The sequence below is a fragment of the Martes martes genome, assembly GCF_963455335.1.
Source record: "Martes martes genome assembly, chromosome: 3".
Classification (NCBI taxonomy): domain Eukaryota; kingdom Metazoa; phylum Chordata; class Mammalia; order Carnivora; family Mustelidae; genus Martes; species Martes martes.
The window spans coordinates 160,509,173-160,524,249 of NC_137890.1; positions in this window are offsets into that span (position 1 = coordinate 160,509,173).

Consider the following 15,077-nt stretch of genomic DNA (forward strand, 5'->3'; position numbering starts at 1 on the left):
CACTGTCTCCCCATCTCCATCTTCATCCATTTCCATGCCATTCTCCACACCGTGACCAGGGGACTCTCCCTGCCCTGCTTAGAGTGTACCCCCTGCTCTCAGGAGGGAATCCAGAATTCCACAGGTTCTGAAATTCTCTCTTCAATGCAAGCCATTCCCTCTTCCTTCCATCGAAACCCATGCACTCTCTAGCTTCCTGTCAGTCCATCGAAGTCTAGAAATTTCCTGCCTCAGACACTGCAAATCTGTTCTTGCCTTTCCCTGGCTTTCATACCCATTGCTACGTTTGTGGCCAGCTCCAGGTCAAGACATCAGTCAGCCCTCAGCTGTTTTCTCCAGGGACCCCTTCCCTGGCCCACAAACTAGGGTAAGATCCCTCTGCTATATGCTTCTTGTTCATAGCGCCGCTCACCACTGTATCCAAAATAAATCTTTAGTTCTCCGTAACTACCACTGCCTTCCAAGGAAGGCGGAACCCAGGAAGTCAAAGAACCTCCTGACTCTTGAACATCTTAAGGAATCTGCCTGTGAATGTTTACGGGAGAAGTAAAACACTCCACCAAGTACAGTGGTAAGAAGTAACAACAACAACTAGATTTTTCTGAGCAAGCCCAGAAGTTTGAGCAAAGTTGGACGGTGAGTGGGTGCTGTGGGCCCAAATGGAGTCATTGGAAGTCTTTTGGAAGAACGGAGTTACATCGACAATAAAACATTGTGTTTACCCGGAACTCTACGAACAGATGCACCTATCTTCATGAAACACTTGTCCTTGCATAACTCAACCCCTACTGAAGGTGAGTTCATGATGAATTTCTCTTTCAAGTAACAAGGACACATATGGCAAGGGAGCAGCGGACACGATTGAGATAGAATCGCGTGAGGGAGAGTCACCACACCCAAACCCCCACCTGCATGTGTCTGCGCTCAGATTCCAGGAGGCAGCAGAGCACAAGAAGGAAGTGAGAGGACAGGCGAGGGTCATACAGAGGCCATGTGGTGGCGGGGGTGGGGGTGGAGTGGGGAAGGAGGCCAATAGGCAGGCTCTTCATGGTCCTCCTCTTTCTCACAATAAGGTGGCCCAAGGCTAATAAGAAAAGCCAGAAGTATCACTTTAGAAATTGCCCAAGATCGATTGTTAGCTGGTAATCCATTCAATGTTTCCAAAGATGTGCCATTAAGGCACACTTATAGCTAATCTGTGTATTCCCAGTCATACGTGAGTGGGAATAAATCCTCGGCCAGGACAGAGACCAATACAGCCAACGTCTCTGTGGTGAGGCCCAGTTGGCTACCCTCAAGGACTGCAGCTACCCCACTGGCCTGTGCACCATAGTTTTCAATCATTTTTTTTGGAAAATTCCCCAGAACAGTAGTAAGGATTTTCTTAACTAAGAAAAAAAATTCATTTTAGTCAATTAAGTAAAGGAAGTCAAAAGGAAGTTATGCCTTTGAATGGGGTCACGAACTTTTTCTGTCAAGGCCAGGCGGTAGATCAGTCAGGCTTTGGGGCCACCAACCGTTCCTGCCACATATTCTTATTTTTTCTTTCTTATTTTTACAACCCTTTCGCAATGTAAAAACCAATTTGAGCTTGGGCACCATACAAAACCAGGCCAACAACAGACTGACCATGAACTATCACTTGCTGACCCTTACTTTAGATAAAGAGAAAGAGTAACAAGAGTACCAGACAACATTCTCTGTGCCCTCATTGTGTTCTTTAGGAGGAGGCATCAGATGTGGGGGCTGAGGTCAGGCCAAGCTTCATAACCAAGAACATGCAGTGCCCAGCGTCCAACTTGGCCACCTGACTCCAGAGCTAGGTTCTTCATCTCTGTGCCACCCAGAACTTACAACCCTCCTCTCTCTGCGGGATGTGGGCCTGCAGACCTGAAAGGGTGGTCCTATGGGACACTCACCACTGCCAAAGCACATGTAACAGTTTCACATGTGAGCAACCACCCAAAGGACTCCTGAGAACCGAGAGGGAAGGACTCAAAATCCATGCTCCTCTTCCAGCAGGTCCATGGGGCTTTCCCCATATCTGTAAAGTTGCTCATGATTATTTTTAATGCCTATAGAATCCAGAGAAAACTATCCTTCTAGATTTGGTTGGGAGTAAAGGATGGGATGTGGAGAGACAATGTTTATTCTGTTTCTATTGTGTGCTAGGCACAGTTGCAAGTGTAGGATCTACCCTGAGAGGTCAGGGTCTCCAGCTCTGAGCATAGAGTCCACAGGAGTGTAGGGTCTACACTGAGTGCAGAGTCTATATGTGAGTGCAGGGTCCACCGTGTTGATGAGAGAGTAGAAGGCCAGCTGAGGACAAAGCACAAACTGACACATTCCTCAGGCTCTCCTGGCTGCCCTGAAATTAAGGGAAGGAAGAACAAATGGTTAACTCACAGAGATCATAGTCCTGCAGTCTGGGAGTCTCCATTGGTTTAGAAATGTCTTAGTGATTCACAAGAAAAAAGCATTCTTATGGGTCTCTGGAAGTTAGGTTATTGATAGACCCATAGCCTCAATTTCCTGGAGCCCAAACATCATCCACCCATTCATAGCGACGTGGGAAACAAAGATAGAAGAAAATGTAGATAAAATTAAATGTCCTTATAACCTGCAGCCCATTGACAAATACTTGAGGCAGGCGGAGTATAACATTCCCCCAGGAAACTCCCAAATGTCTTAATGTTAATTCCTTACTAGAAGGATTAAAACAACCTGAGCTTGACAACAGCCGGATCCAGAGAGTTTTTGTTATCACATCAAAGTCCTTTTGGACAACTCCCTTTTTCCTTACCTCCCCCAACTCCCAAGTATATCATCAGTCACCCCTCACAGCCCTCATGCAGCAGCTCTTTCAGCCCACGGATCCTGTCCCCGTGTTTTAATGAAATCACCTTTTGCCCCAAAGACGTCTCAAGAATTCTCTCTTGGCCTCCGGCTGCGGACCTCACCAACATTCCAAAACCTACATCCCTGGGAGTTCAGGGCCTCCAGCTCTGAGTGCAGGATCTGCAGCTGAGAGATGTTTGGATCACCACAATCATTATCACGGTAGTCGAACGCAGACAATAGACAAGTGAATAATGTATTTCAGGTGCTAAGAAGTGCCAGGAGAAGAAAGTCCACATGAGCAAGAGGATCCCGTAAAGTAGTTGTTAGGATCCTTGGAGAGAGCAGATCTTGAGGAGAACAGAGAGCCTCTGGAAGACGAGGGGCTGGAGCAGCAGGAGTAGCTCTGTCTGTTGGTCCTTCCCACTCCCATTCTGCCGTGCAACCCCCCTCCCCGCCCGACGCACACACATAGGGAATAGCCACTGAGAACCATGTTCTGCAGGCAGATGAGGCTGCTCTTCTTCCTCTCACACTGCAGCGGAATGTGTGGGCCTCAGCAGAAGGGAGCTTTGGCATCCCACGTGCCCTTGCACATCTGAGAGGTGTGCTCATCAGTGATTTTCTCTGACACCCGCTCATCCCCATTCTCCTGTGCTCAGCTATGGCTGCGAGGCTGAAAGCACCTGCCCCCTTCCAGGCCTTTCATTGCTGTGCATCAGAGTCTCTGAATGAAATCTTTGCCCTTTAACACAATTGCTAGAGTGGCTTCTCTTTTCTTGATTCAGTTCCAACTGCTACACGCCTTGAACACACAGTCCTGAGGAGGGAACGCGTTTATTGGAGAGAGTGTGGCAGTGTTGGGGCAGGGCGAGCATGGTGAGGGAGGGGAGGATGGGAGCCAGAGGTAATCCATAGGCAAACCAGGAAGGGCCTCATTAGGTACCCCAACAAGTCCGCATTCTGTTCTGGAAGCTCTGGGAAGGTGCTGGGAGTTTAAGGAGGGGGAAGGGAATTAAACAGGAAAGAGGAGAAATGGGCAGGACCAGACTGAAGAAACAGACGGAAAGAAGTAAGGAAGGGTAAATAATAATAATAATGATAATGATAATAAAACTTAGAATAACGTGTTTTGGCGAAGAGAAAGAATGGCTAAGAGGTAATTTGGTAACTATTAGTTAACATGTGTAGGGCTCTTTGATTTCTTTTTTTGCCAGATGTTTTCCACCTGTTCTGTGGACAGAGGAGGACTGGCTTTAAGTTATCGAAGACCTCAGTTACATAAGGAATAAAAAATCCTTGGCTGCAGAGAGAGGTTAAATAACATGTTTTCTTGAGAATCTATAAGGATAAGACAGACAAGTAATGATTTTTGGAGAGATGAAATCTAGTATAAGACAGTGTTTGAGGGACGCCTGGGTGGCTCAGTCAGTTAAGCATCTGGCTCTTGATTTCAGCTCAGGTCAGGATCTCAGGGTCATGGTCTCAGGGTTGTGGGATGGAAACCCCTGTTGGGGCTTCGTGCTCAGGGGGTGGTCTGCTTCTCTCCCTCTGCTCCTCCTCCTGCTCCTGCTCTCTCCCTAAAACAAATAAATAAATAAATCATAAAAACAGCAAACAAAAGAACTGAAAGACAGTGTTTGAGTGTCCCTAGCACTTGGATCCCCATGATTCTTGGTTGTTTGGCCTCATGTGTATACCTGGTCCATGAAAAGTGGGACTTGATCCTAATGCTGTATGTTGCTTAACCTTTGTGTGTTCAGAAAGTCTAGATACCTGGAAGGGCAGAATACACAATTGGCACATTAAGGAAACTCATAATCTGAAAATAACACACCTCATATAACGTTGTCATGCATACGTTATAAGCTATGTCAACAAGGATAAGAAGTTACCAGTCACTGTGCATTATAAATTACTTTCTGAACATGCACTAGGTCTGTGACAAGAGCCCACGTAATGGCCACATAGGCAGGGAATGATGAAGGGAACAAGGCTGCCAGGTAGGCATCCGTGACTCAGCCTTCCCACTGACAGGCGCCCGGCCAGCAGGGTCAACTTTTCAACCCCAAGCTAATCACAATGATATCTTGGGAACAGGGTAAGAAACATGACCTCCAGCACCCCTCATCTGTCAGCTCTGGGTTCAGAAGGAGGCTGGTCCACGTGAATCAGGCCACCAGTCCATGCATCTGTCACCTGGAGCTGCAAGGGGTTGGGCCTGAGGAAGAGACAGTTTCTGCCCTCAAGCTGGAAGCCAGGAGAGCAAACCTAAAATTGGGTCCCCTTTTCCTGGGGCCAAATATTTCAGGAGACCCCGATAGGGGAGGGTGGACTGAGAAGCAAGCAGGGAGCAGGCCAAAGCAGAGGTGGGCAGGAGTGAGACCTCGGGGACAGGCCCCACCCTTGCTGGCTGCCCCACAGAACGGTCAGAGCCTGTTTTACGTCACCCTTTGGGAGACCTTGGGCAAAGTACTTGACCTCTACAAGTCTCAATATCTCACCTTTGAAACTGGAATCCTGGAGTCTTCATTATCCAGGAGTAACTAGCACAGGGGGCAGATAACTTGAAGTGAGTCTATAAATAGGAACTAAGGTGTCGCAGTAAATAATTTAGTAACGAGTGTGATTCCAACCTTATCTTTAAAAAGGAAACTAAAAAAGAAGAAAAAACAAAACAAGCAAAGGAAAAAAGAGACAAATTAAGAAACAGACTCTTAACTCTAGAGCACAAACTGGTGGTTACCAGAGGGAAGGAGGGTAGGGGGATGGGGGAAATATCGTGGTGAGCCCTGAGGACTGTATAGAATAGAATAGTCAAATCATTATATTGAACACCTCAAACGAATGTAACACTGCATGTTAATTATACTGGAATTGAAATAACAATAAAAATAAATTATTGGTAGGTTAAAAAAAGAAACTAAAAATTATGCATATAAATTACTTTGTTTTAGAGTTAATGAAACATAGGTTATCAATCCAACTATGTGCTAATTTCTAGAACAGCAAATGACTCAGATGTGATTACAGGGTTGTTGGCGTGTTTTTCCTGACAACATTCTCCGCGCTGGAGGGCTCTGCCAGTTTTCCTGAGGGTTTCTCCTCACATTTTGCTAGGCAAAGAATTCTTTCCCCATGATGTGTCATCCAGTTGTCAATACATCCCTTTCAAGAACAGATACGGAATGAACAAATCTAATTGTTGTTTTTCACTTTAATGTCAGCTTTCTATACCTTTCTTAAAAAATTATACAGATCACTTCCATTTCTGGTAGGATGGTAGGTCAGACACCCCCAAAAGTCTTCTCTTTATACAAAATATTTAGAATATGGGAAGAAGAAAAAGAGGATTAAAAACTAAGTGGGTGAGGGGGAGAGCTGAAGCAGGGACCCCTGTAGAAAGTATGGACCCTCAAAGTGTCCCTCTCAATGAGAGCAGGGCTTGGAAAAACCCATCAGGGACAAAGTGACCTATGTAGTGTGTCCGCCACAGTTTGGGTGGTGGGGAAATGGGAGATGTGCAGAAGCATGTTTTCGTGTATGTCTTTTCCATTGTTTCTGGGCACACACACACACACACACACACACACATGCACGTACTTTTCTAAATGAGTTCACAGTGTTCTGTAACTTGCTTTTTTCCCTCTTAATTTGTCTTAGACATTTTTCAATGTGTGTTCTATACACATATCTCATTTTTAAAAGTCTGCATGAGGGACACCTGGGTGGCTCAGTCAGTTAAGCATTTGACTCTTGGTTTCATCTCAGGTCATGATCCCAGGGTCGTGAGATCCAGCCCTACATGGGGGTCTATGCTGAGGGCTGAGTGTGGAGTCTGCTTGAGATTCTATCTCTCCCTCTCCCTCTGCCCCTCCCCACCTGCTCAAGGGCACTCTCTTTTTTTCTTTTAAAGATTTTATTTATTTATTTATTTATTTGTCAAAGAGAGAGAGCAAGGACTCTCTTCCAGATGCGGGACTCGATCCCAGGACCCTGGGATCATGACCCGAGCTGAAGACAGACACTCAACCGACTGAGCCACTCAGGCGCCCTGGAACTTACCACTTTCTAATGTACTCAATATTTATCCATTATATTTATGTTCTGTTTCTATCCATAAGTGTGGAAGCTTTTGTGGGGCAGGGATCTGTGTTGGGTTTGTTCACTGATTTATCCCATTTGCTTAGAACAGAGCCCACACAGTAGATTTGGTAGATTCTCAGTACACATTTCCTGAAGGAATTAAATTAATCAGTGAACATCCTTGCACAAAACTGCAAGGTCAAATACTCCTAAATGATGACGGTCACTGGATTAGCAACTGTATGGAAAACCACCTCCATGGGCAAGACAATTCCGTATCATTTCACTCATGATCATTTACGGCTGATACATTAACAAATGACTGTTAGAATTGCTACTCAGAATTTTTCCTGGAAGCTTTTATTATTGCTATGCCATAGAGAAGATGCAAAACTCCAAAAGAATCACATGTGTCTTCCTACTTTCCCCTTCACCTTAATCCATGTCCTTCCCTCAGATGAACAGTCCTCTTTCCTCTGGGGTAGGAAGGTGGAGAGATCAAGGGATTGACCACTTCCTATTGTATGGCTCTGAGTTGAGCCTATGGGCAGAGTCGAGCATTTTAGGGAGATGAATGCCAAGGTTCATGTTGATGGTGGACTAAAATCGGGATCTCATTAAATTAATACTGTTTATTTTCAGTGAGTACTGTTCTCAATGAAATGTGGAATGTGATATTAGATCAGGGAAATGACCACATAATGGTAACATTAGACAGGAAGAATTATTTGTGAGTAAGTCACACAAAGCTAGAGGGATCTGCACAAGCCAAACATCTGGAGGGGACTGACTCTCACCTCCCGTGCTTTTTCCTAACACCTCCTGATCCCCTCCCAATTTCACATCCAACCACATCCCCTCCAAAGGTAAACATCCCATGAACAACAGAATGAGAGACCAGATATTCCATTTTAAAGAACATGCTCTCGGGCGCCTGGGTGGCTCAGTGGGTTAAAGCCTCTGCCTTCAGCTCAGGTCATGATCTCAGAGTCCTGGGATCGAGCCCTGCGTTGGGCTCTCTGCTCAGCAGGGAACCTGCTTCCTCCTCTCTCTCTGCCTGCCTCTCTGCCTACTTGTGATCTTTGTCTGTCAAATAAATAAATAAAATCTTTAAAAAATAATAATAAAATAAAGAACATGCTCTCTTTTCTATTATTATTATTATTTTATCTCAGGTGATTTTGGGAAGAATAACCAGCCCCTACTTTTCTAAAAGAGGGTAACTCCCTATGAAAGCAAGACTTGACATGGACCTGTTCAAGGCCTACCTCCCATCCTTTGACTGACGCGGAATAGCGTCTTGGGGCTTCCCTCCCAGAATAGCGTCTTGGGGCTTCCCTCCCAGAAGACACGGTTCTGAGCATCAAAACTGATTGCCCGGTGGGAAGAGTAACTCACTGATCCCTGGACTACTGGGACTTCTTCCTCCTGTGCCTAAACTTTCAGGGTTGCCAGTCACCCACAGGATGGATGCAAAGAGCCAAGAGTGGTTTCCAAGCCTCTCTGGAGTGTGACCCCTTCCTTGCTAACTGATCTCCACCCCAGCTCCTCCCTGCTCCCTAGGTTCCGATCACACTCCACCATCGCTCCGAGCTGGTGGAAGCCGTCCACTTGTGTTTGCATGCAGGCCCAGCCCTAACATTTGCAGGGCCAAGATGTGAATAAAAATGAAAGCCTGCAGACTGCATGTATCAGTATTAAAAAGTGATAAATCACACTAGCAGATTGTTAAAATATGCTCTATCCTTCTGCCTTGTCAAATATACCTTTACAATAGCCAAAGGAAAAAATACATGTAAATCTGCAATTTTTGGCAAAATATCAAAGTCATGAATTTAATCACTATTGCATTATGGTTGGGTATTCTGTTGATGGGTCAGGCTGTTTGGATGAGTCATAAAATAGAGATACACATAATCATAAGTTATTGTATCTTTTTTTTAAATTTTTTAAATTTTTTTTATTTTTTTTAAAAGATTTTATTTATTTATTTGACAGAGATCACAAGTAGGCAGAGATGCAGGCAGAGAGAGAGGAGGAAGCAGACTCCCTGCTGAGCAGAGAGCCCGATGTGGGACTCGATCCCAGGACCCTGAGATCATGACCCGAGCTGAAGGCAGCGGCTTAACCCACTGAGCCACCCAGGCGCCCCAAGTTATTGTATCCTTATATCAGAATGTTTTCCCTTACCTTCATTCAGTAAACTAAATATTTATAATAACAATGATTTAACAAATGCTTTGTGGTCTATTGATAAGAATGGTCTTAAGGATGAAAATGAAATGTCACAATATTTAAACTATACAAAATTTGAATATATTTCACCAAAAGAACAAAATACAGGGATTGTAAAAGTAAAAAAATTTTGAAGTACTTTTCACATGTTTAAAAGGTAACTTTCTCGAAAAAAAATTCTGCAAAATTATCTACAAAATTAAAAGAAAAACCAAATAATAATTAACAAACACCCACATCCACATTTTAAATAAAAATTATTTTAAATATAGCTGAAAGTGTTTTCATGTAGTGAAATTTTTTTGACAAATATGTTAAGAGGGTAAAAGCACTCACACAAGTCTACTGTTTGATGTCCATTCCTTGCCAAAGGAAAGCATCAACAGGCTACTTCAGGCCCATTATGTCTAGAAGGACACGTAAACAAATAAATCTAAGAGGAGTATGAATTGTGCAATCTTGAAAACATTGCTCAGCTACTTCCTGCAATGGTTGCTAATGCCTCGCTGACACGTGAGCCCCCCAGAATGACTCATTAGAACCCAAGGAGAAGCAAGACAGTGGACACTTGCCACTCCTGACCGGAAGGGAGACCTTATTATACAAGAATATTCTGTATTCGTGTTGAGCAAGATGGAACAAGTCAATCTGTCTTTTCTCTTGCCCAAGTGTTTCTGCCACACAAACCCTCCTTCCACACGCTCTGAAGCAATCAGCCCCCACACCTCCGTGACAGAAGCAGCAATCTCCTGGGTCAGGGACAGGGGGCAGGGCTGGGGACACACCACTTCTCTGGGGCCTGAGTGGGTTAGTGAGCTCACGTGGTAGAAACGAACGTAGGCTCCGGGGCTCAGCTCGGGCTCGCTGTGTGCTTTAGGTGACTTATTTTTGTGTGTTTGTGGCATGTGGGACCCTAATGTGCAGGGCCCAGAGATCCCTCCTGCTCAGATGGGAGGATGCCCCTGGTACACGGGACACTGGTGTGATGACTGAGGAGTCACCGCCCCGCCTCGGACCTCCTCTGCCAAGGAGGGCCTGCCCCTGGGACCTGCCCTTACAACAGGGCTCATCGGGCGGCCCTGAAATGCCCTGTTTGGACGTGTGCTCGCACTCAGCTGCTGGAGGGCCTGTAGCTTACAAACAAGATTGACTTGTACTTCGCTCAGCTGTAACTTGAAGGTAATACGAGATTGATTTGCCAAATACAAACATGTATTGAGTACGTTTTTCCAACTACTCCTGCCCTCCTGTTTCTGTGCCCTGGTGGAAAGCCTCCATGCTCTTGGGGATGCCACCGTGCTCTCGGGACGCACTCCCGGCCTGCAGACCCCCACTGTGGGCTTGTCTGCATCTACTCTGCCACGGTTAAGAGGCTGCACCCAGCTCGAGGTGCTCCGGGCAGCTCCAAGGCTTGACTCCAGGACCCAAAGTCTTGGTGATTCAGAGTCTTCTTCTTGCTAACTTCTTTTTATTAATGTTAAGGTGACTCTCATCATATCTTTTAGTTTATTTGAAGGAGATGAGCACTAACCCAGGACAGCAGAAAGCATGAAAAAGGATGGGAAAGGCTTCCCCCGGCCCCAGACTTTTCTCCTTGAAGCTGGGACCCCGGGGGGTTTGGAAATGGCCTAAGTTTTGATACTTCTGATCAGCAGAGACATCAACCTCAGAATGTTTCTCTTTGTACCATCATGTAAGGGATCAGGGAGGACATTGAGACGATGAGATGTCACAATTCAAATCAATATTTATAGTTCAGATCAAGACTTTGGAGTCAGACTGGCATTGGTTGGGCAGAAAATAAAGCTGATAGCAAAATACTTCAGACCCTCATAGTCCTTTTGTAAATATGTCACTGGAACACAGAAATTCAGAACTCAAGGAAGCTATTTTATGAGGCCAAATTTTGTTAAGGAAGTAAACCAGAGATACTGCAAAGTATGTCGAGGGACACGGAAATAAACAACAATAGGGCACTCGTCAGGTGCTTGGATCAAGCCCAAGCCAAAGGTGGTACATGAGGGGCTCCCCCAGCAGAAGGCAGCATCAGACCTCCCCTGTCCCCTGAGTCTCCCTCCTCACCTCTCCTGAGTGTTCTCTCCTGACACCATGGGGTGCTGTGGCTGTGGAAGTGGCTGTGGCAGCTGTGGTGGCTGCATTGGTGGCTGTGGTGGCTGCAGCAGTACCCCCATGGTCTGCTGCTGCCACCACTCCTATGGCTGCCGCCCTGTGGCTGCAGCTCCTGTGGCTCTGGCTCTGGTGGTTGTGGCGGTGGGAAGGGCTGTTGCCAGCAGAAGAGCTACTGCAAGAAGCAGTGCTGCTGCTCGGTGGCCGGCCGACCTCTGGGAAGATGCTGCAGGGGACAAGCTCACTCCTGTGCTTAGATCTTCAGACATTTTGAACTTTCTCCTCTTCTGGTTCACCTAAATATCAAGCTTGTAATTTAATAGAAAGACACCTGATTAGAAGTCAGAAGTGCCAAATTCAAGTTTATGGTCTGCCAGAGCAACCTGACCATGAACAAGTCACCTTAGCCTCCCTGAGTCTTACAGTCTTCCTTACTCGTCTGCGAAATAACAAGGTTGAACTAAAAGTTTCTGATGACCTTTATAGCTTCGGCAGCACATGAATCTATTAAAGTCTCTAAACTAAATTCACATTTTCCCTACCTCACAGATTCCCTTATTTACTTTGGCTGTGGTAGGCATTAAAATCTGTTTATATATGTATGTGAGTGTATGTATACACAACATACAAATAGACAAATAATTTTCAAACCAATATGCTCTATCAATCAAAATCCACACTGCAAAAAACTCTCACTTCTGAGGTGCAAAAATTCACATTAAAGAACTCAGTGGACTGAAATAATGCTTTTTAATATATTTCATTCTTTTGAAATATTTACTTTAGTGTTTGTTGAACTTCCGCACTTATATTCCTACTTATATCAATTATATACCATACATTTCTTATAATTTCTAGTGTTCTCACATTTTCCTAAACATATTCTTTTAATAAAACAGCAGAAGTCAAATTCAGTGATCCAAGGTTCAGTCACTAGCCTTGAAGTTGTGGAGGCCTAGTGGCAGCAACAGTGGCCATGGCTTTCTGGACCATAGTTCTAGAGGTATATGCTTGAACTCAATTATTCCAGAAGGTGCTTCTTGATATCTCTCCCTTATGACTACAGCAGGTGCAATAGCTCCCCATGGGCCCATTCATTAGTCATGTCCTGAGAGGCATTTCTGGAAGCCAGCCTAGAATGTGCCCCTCCAAACCTCCCAATAATTTATACACATAATTTCCCAGTTATAGCTCTAAGACTTTTGGTTTTCTGCAACTGACACTGACATGAAAGTCCCCTGACCATCATTTTGTGTCAAATTCTAGCCACCCTCCAAAGCCAGGAGGAATCCTGGCTCCCTGCCCATCTTGATAGAATCCTTCCTTTTTCTGAACTCTTTTTGCTCCAGCAGGGCATGTGAGAAGTTATTTCTGTTCTTTCCTATCCTTGATTTTTGTAACAGTTGGTTTTAGCTTTTTTGGGGAATTGTTAAAAAAAGAAAAAAAGAAATCCATTTAAAATAGTGCAAAAGGAGCAATTGATTATGATATAGAGGCACCTGACAAAAAACAAAGACAGAACCTACAATCAATCTTCATAGGGTAGGAACCAAGATGAAAGCCTTTGAGAAGCCAGGCAGCTACTGTTTCTCTATCTCCCTCTAAAACCCCATGTCTCTCACGTCTTTCTACAGGTCTGCATCTTCTCTTCTTCCTCTTCCTTCTTTTCTGCAGCCTGGTTTCTCTTTTTCCCCTGGCACAACTCATGAATTTATAGGACCTGTAGAGAATGCTAATTGCCCACCCAGTACCCTCTGTCTCCTATCCCTCCACTCCATTTTAACTGGGCACAAATCACTTGAAGTAAATACTCCTTAATCCCCAGACTCCCACAGCCAATGTTGTCCCATGGCTACATTCTAGCCAATGAGCAGCTCTTTAAAAGGGAGGAGGTGGGACTTTCTCTTCCTTTATCCTTCTGAGTGGAGAATAGATATGACGGTCAGAGCTCTGGCCGCCATAGTCTGAGCATGAGAATGATGGGATCAAAGAGATGGTGGCTCCATAAGCTAGAAGGATCTCTGAGGACGTGGAGCTTTCTTTCAGGCTCTTGAGTGCCTACTTTCAGACTTCTCGGGAAGAACTAATTTCTATCTCACTTAAGCCATTGTTATCCTGAATTTCTTTTTACATGCAAAAGGCTAACCCTAACTGATAAGCATGTCCTCCCATTTCATGCATAGCAGAGAATACCTAGTATCTTTTTAAATTCTCAGCTCCTGGGAGATATTGGAAGAGCTAAGCTTCTATATATACTGGTATTGCTATCAGCAATGACCAGGGGAGCATAGTACATATGAGATACAGAGGGTCTACTCATGTAAGTTGTGGGGATTGGTTTTTTTTTCTTTTCTTTTCCCTTTTTTTTTTTTTAAAGATTTTATTCATTCATTTGACAGACAGAGATCACAAGTAGGCAGAGAGGCAGGCAGAGAGAGAAGAGAAAGCAGGCTCCCCGCTGAGCAGAGAGCCCGATGCGGGGCTTGATCCCAGGACCCTGGGACAATGACCTGAGCCAAAGGCAGAGGCTTTAACCCACTGAGCCACCCAGGCGCCCCGTGGGGATTGTTTTTACAGAAGGAGGCATGTGGGCCAGAAAGGTTGACCCAGACCTTAAATTTGTCTGTTCTGCTCCTTCTCTTCATTTGTAAACAGATTCCCTTTTCTGCTTTATCCCTGTCTTTCCCTTCATATTACAGACTATAGTTCTACATTTTAACAGTTTTTCAGTTACTTACTTTTAGCCACAAGTGTAAAGAGTACCAAACCCAAGCGGAAGTAAATTTTGTTATGGCTGCCAGCAAAGCATGCTATTTAGTTTTGGTCTTAGAGTCCCGTAGTCAGGTGGAGTCTAACAAATTCAGGTCCCTATGAGTAAACTTGTACCTAAACAGTTCTTTAACTCAGCTCCTTGTGAAGATGGGAAAGGATTTAAAATTGCAAAGTCCACATCTGAAAATAAGTAACTGCCTTTCCCATGCAGCCATCTCAGTAATAAATATATAATTTACTTATATATTATTATAATTCCATAGTCATATAATTTGTATAATTCAAGGGGGTAGTAGTTTTGTTGTTGTTGTTGTTTTGTTTTGTTTTGTTCTAAGAAGGCTCCATGACTGGCGCAGAGCCTGGTGTGGGGCTTGAACTTATGACTCCGAGATCAAGACTTGAACTGATATCAGGAGTCAAACGTTAACCAATTGAGCCACCCAGCTGCCCCAAGTAATCATTAATTTTTATAAAATAAATATGAAATTATTCTAGATAGCTCAACCATGCAGAAGTATACAAATCATATGATGGAAGTACCCCCTTTCGCTCAGCGCCACTGTAGTGTGATCTTCCATAACGGCGTTCCTTCCATCATTATCCGTGGTGCTATGGTGATGGGTGCAGTATTCTTTTTTTAATTTAATTTTATAATTTTTTATTTTTATTTCTGATGGCTGGGGTAGTCTTAATTTGTTTGGAACTGGAAACTGGAACTGATGTTTCAGGGTTGGCCAGTGGAACCCACACAGTGTGCCCTCCTGCTTCTACAGGTTGGTGTGCTCCTCTCCAAGACCATGACGCCTGCGCTTATGGATTGTATTGACCCCACTTCTGAATTCACTCATCCATTCATTCGTCATTCCCAACAGCATCTGTTGAAACCATGCTCTGGGCTGCAAAGGCGATTACTCAGCAGCAGGGAGGAAGGCGTGGAAGGTATTAGAGCTGCCTAATGTTTGACTCTCTTCCGGACACACATCAGTTTGTATTTCATCATGCACTTGAACTCAAGTGTA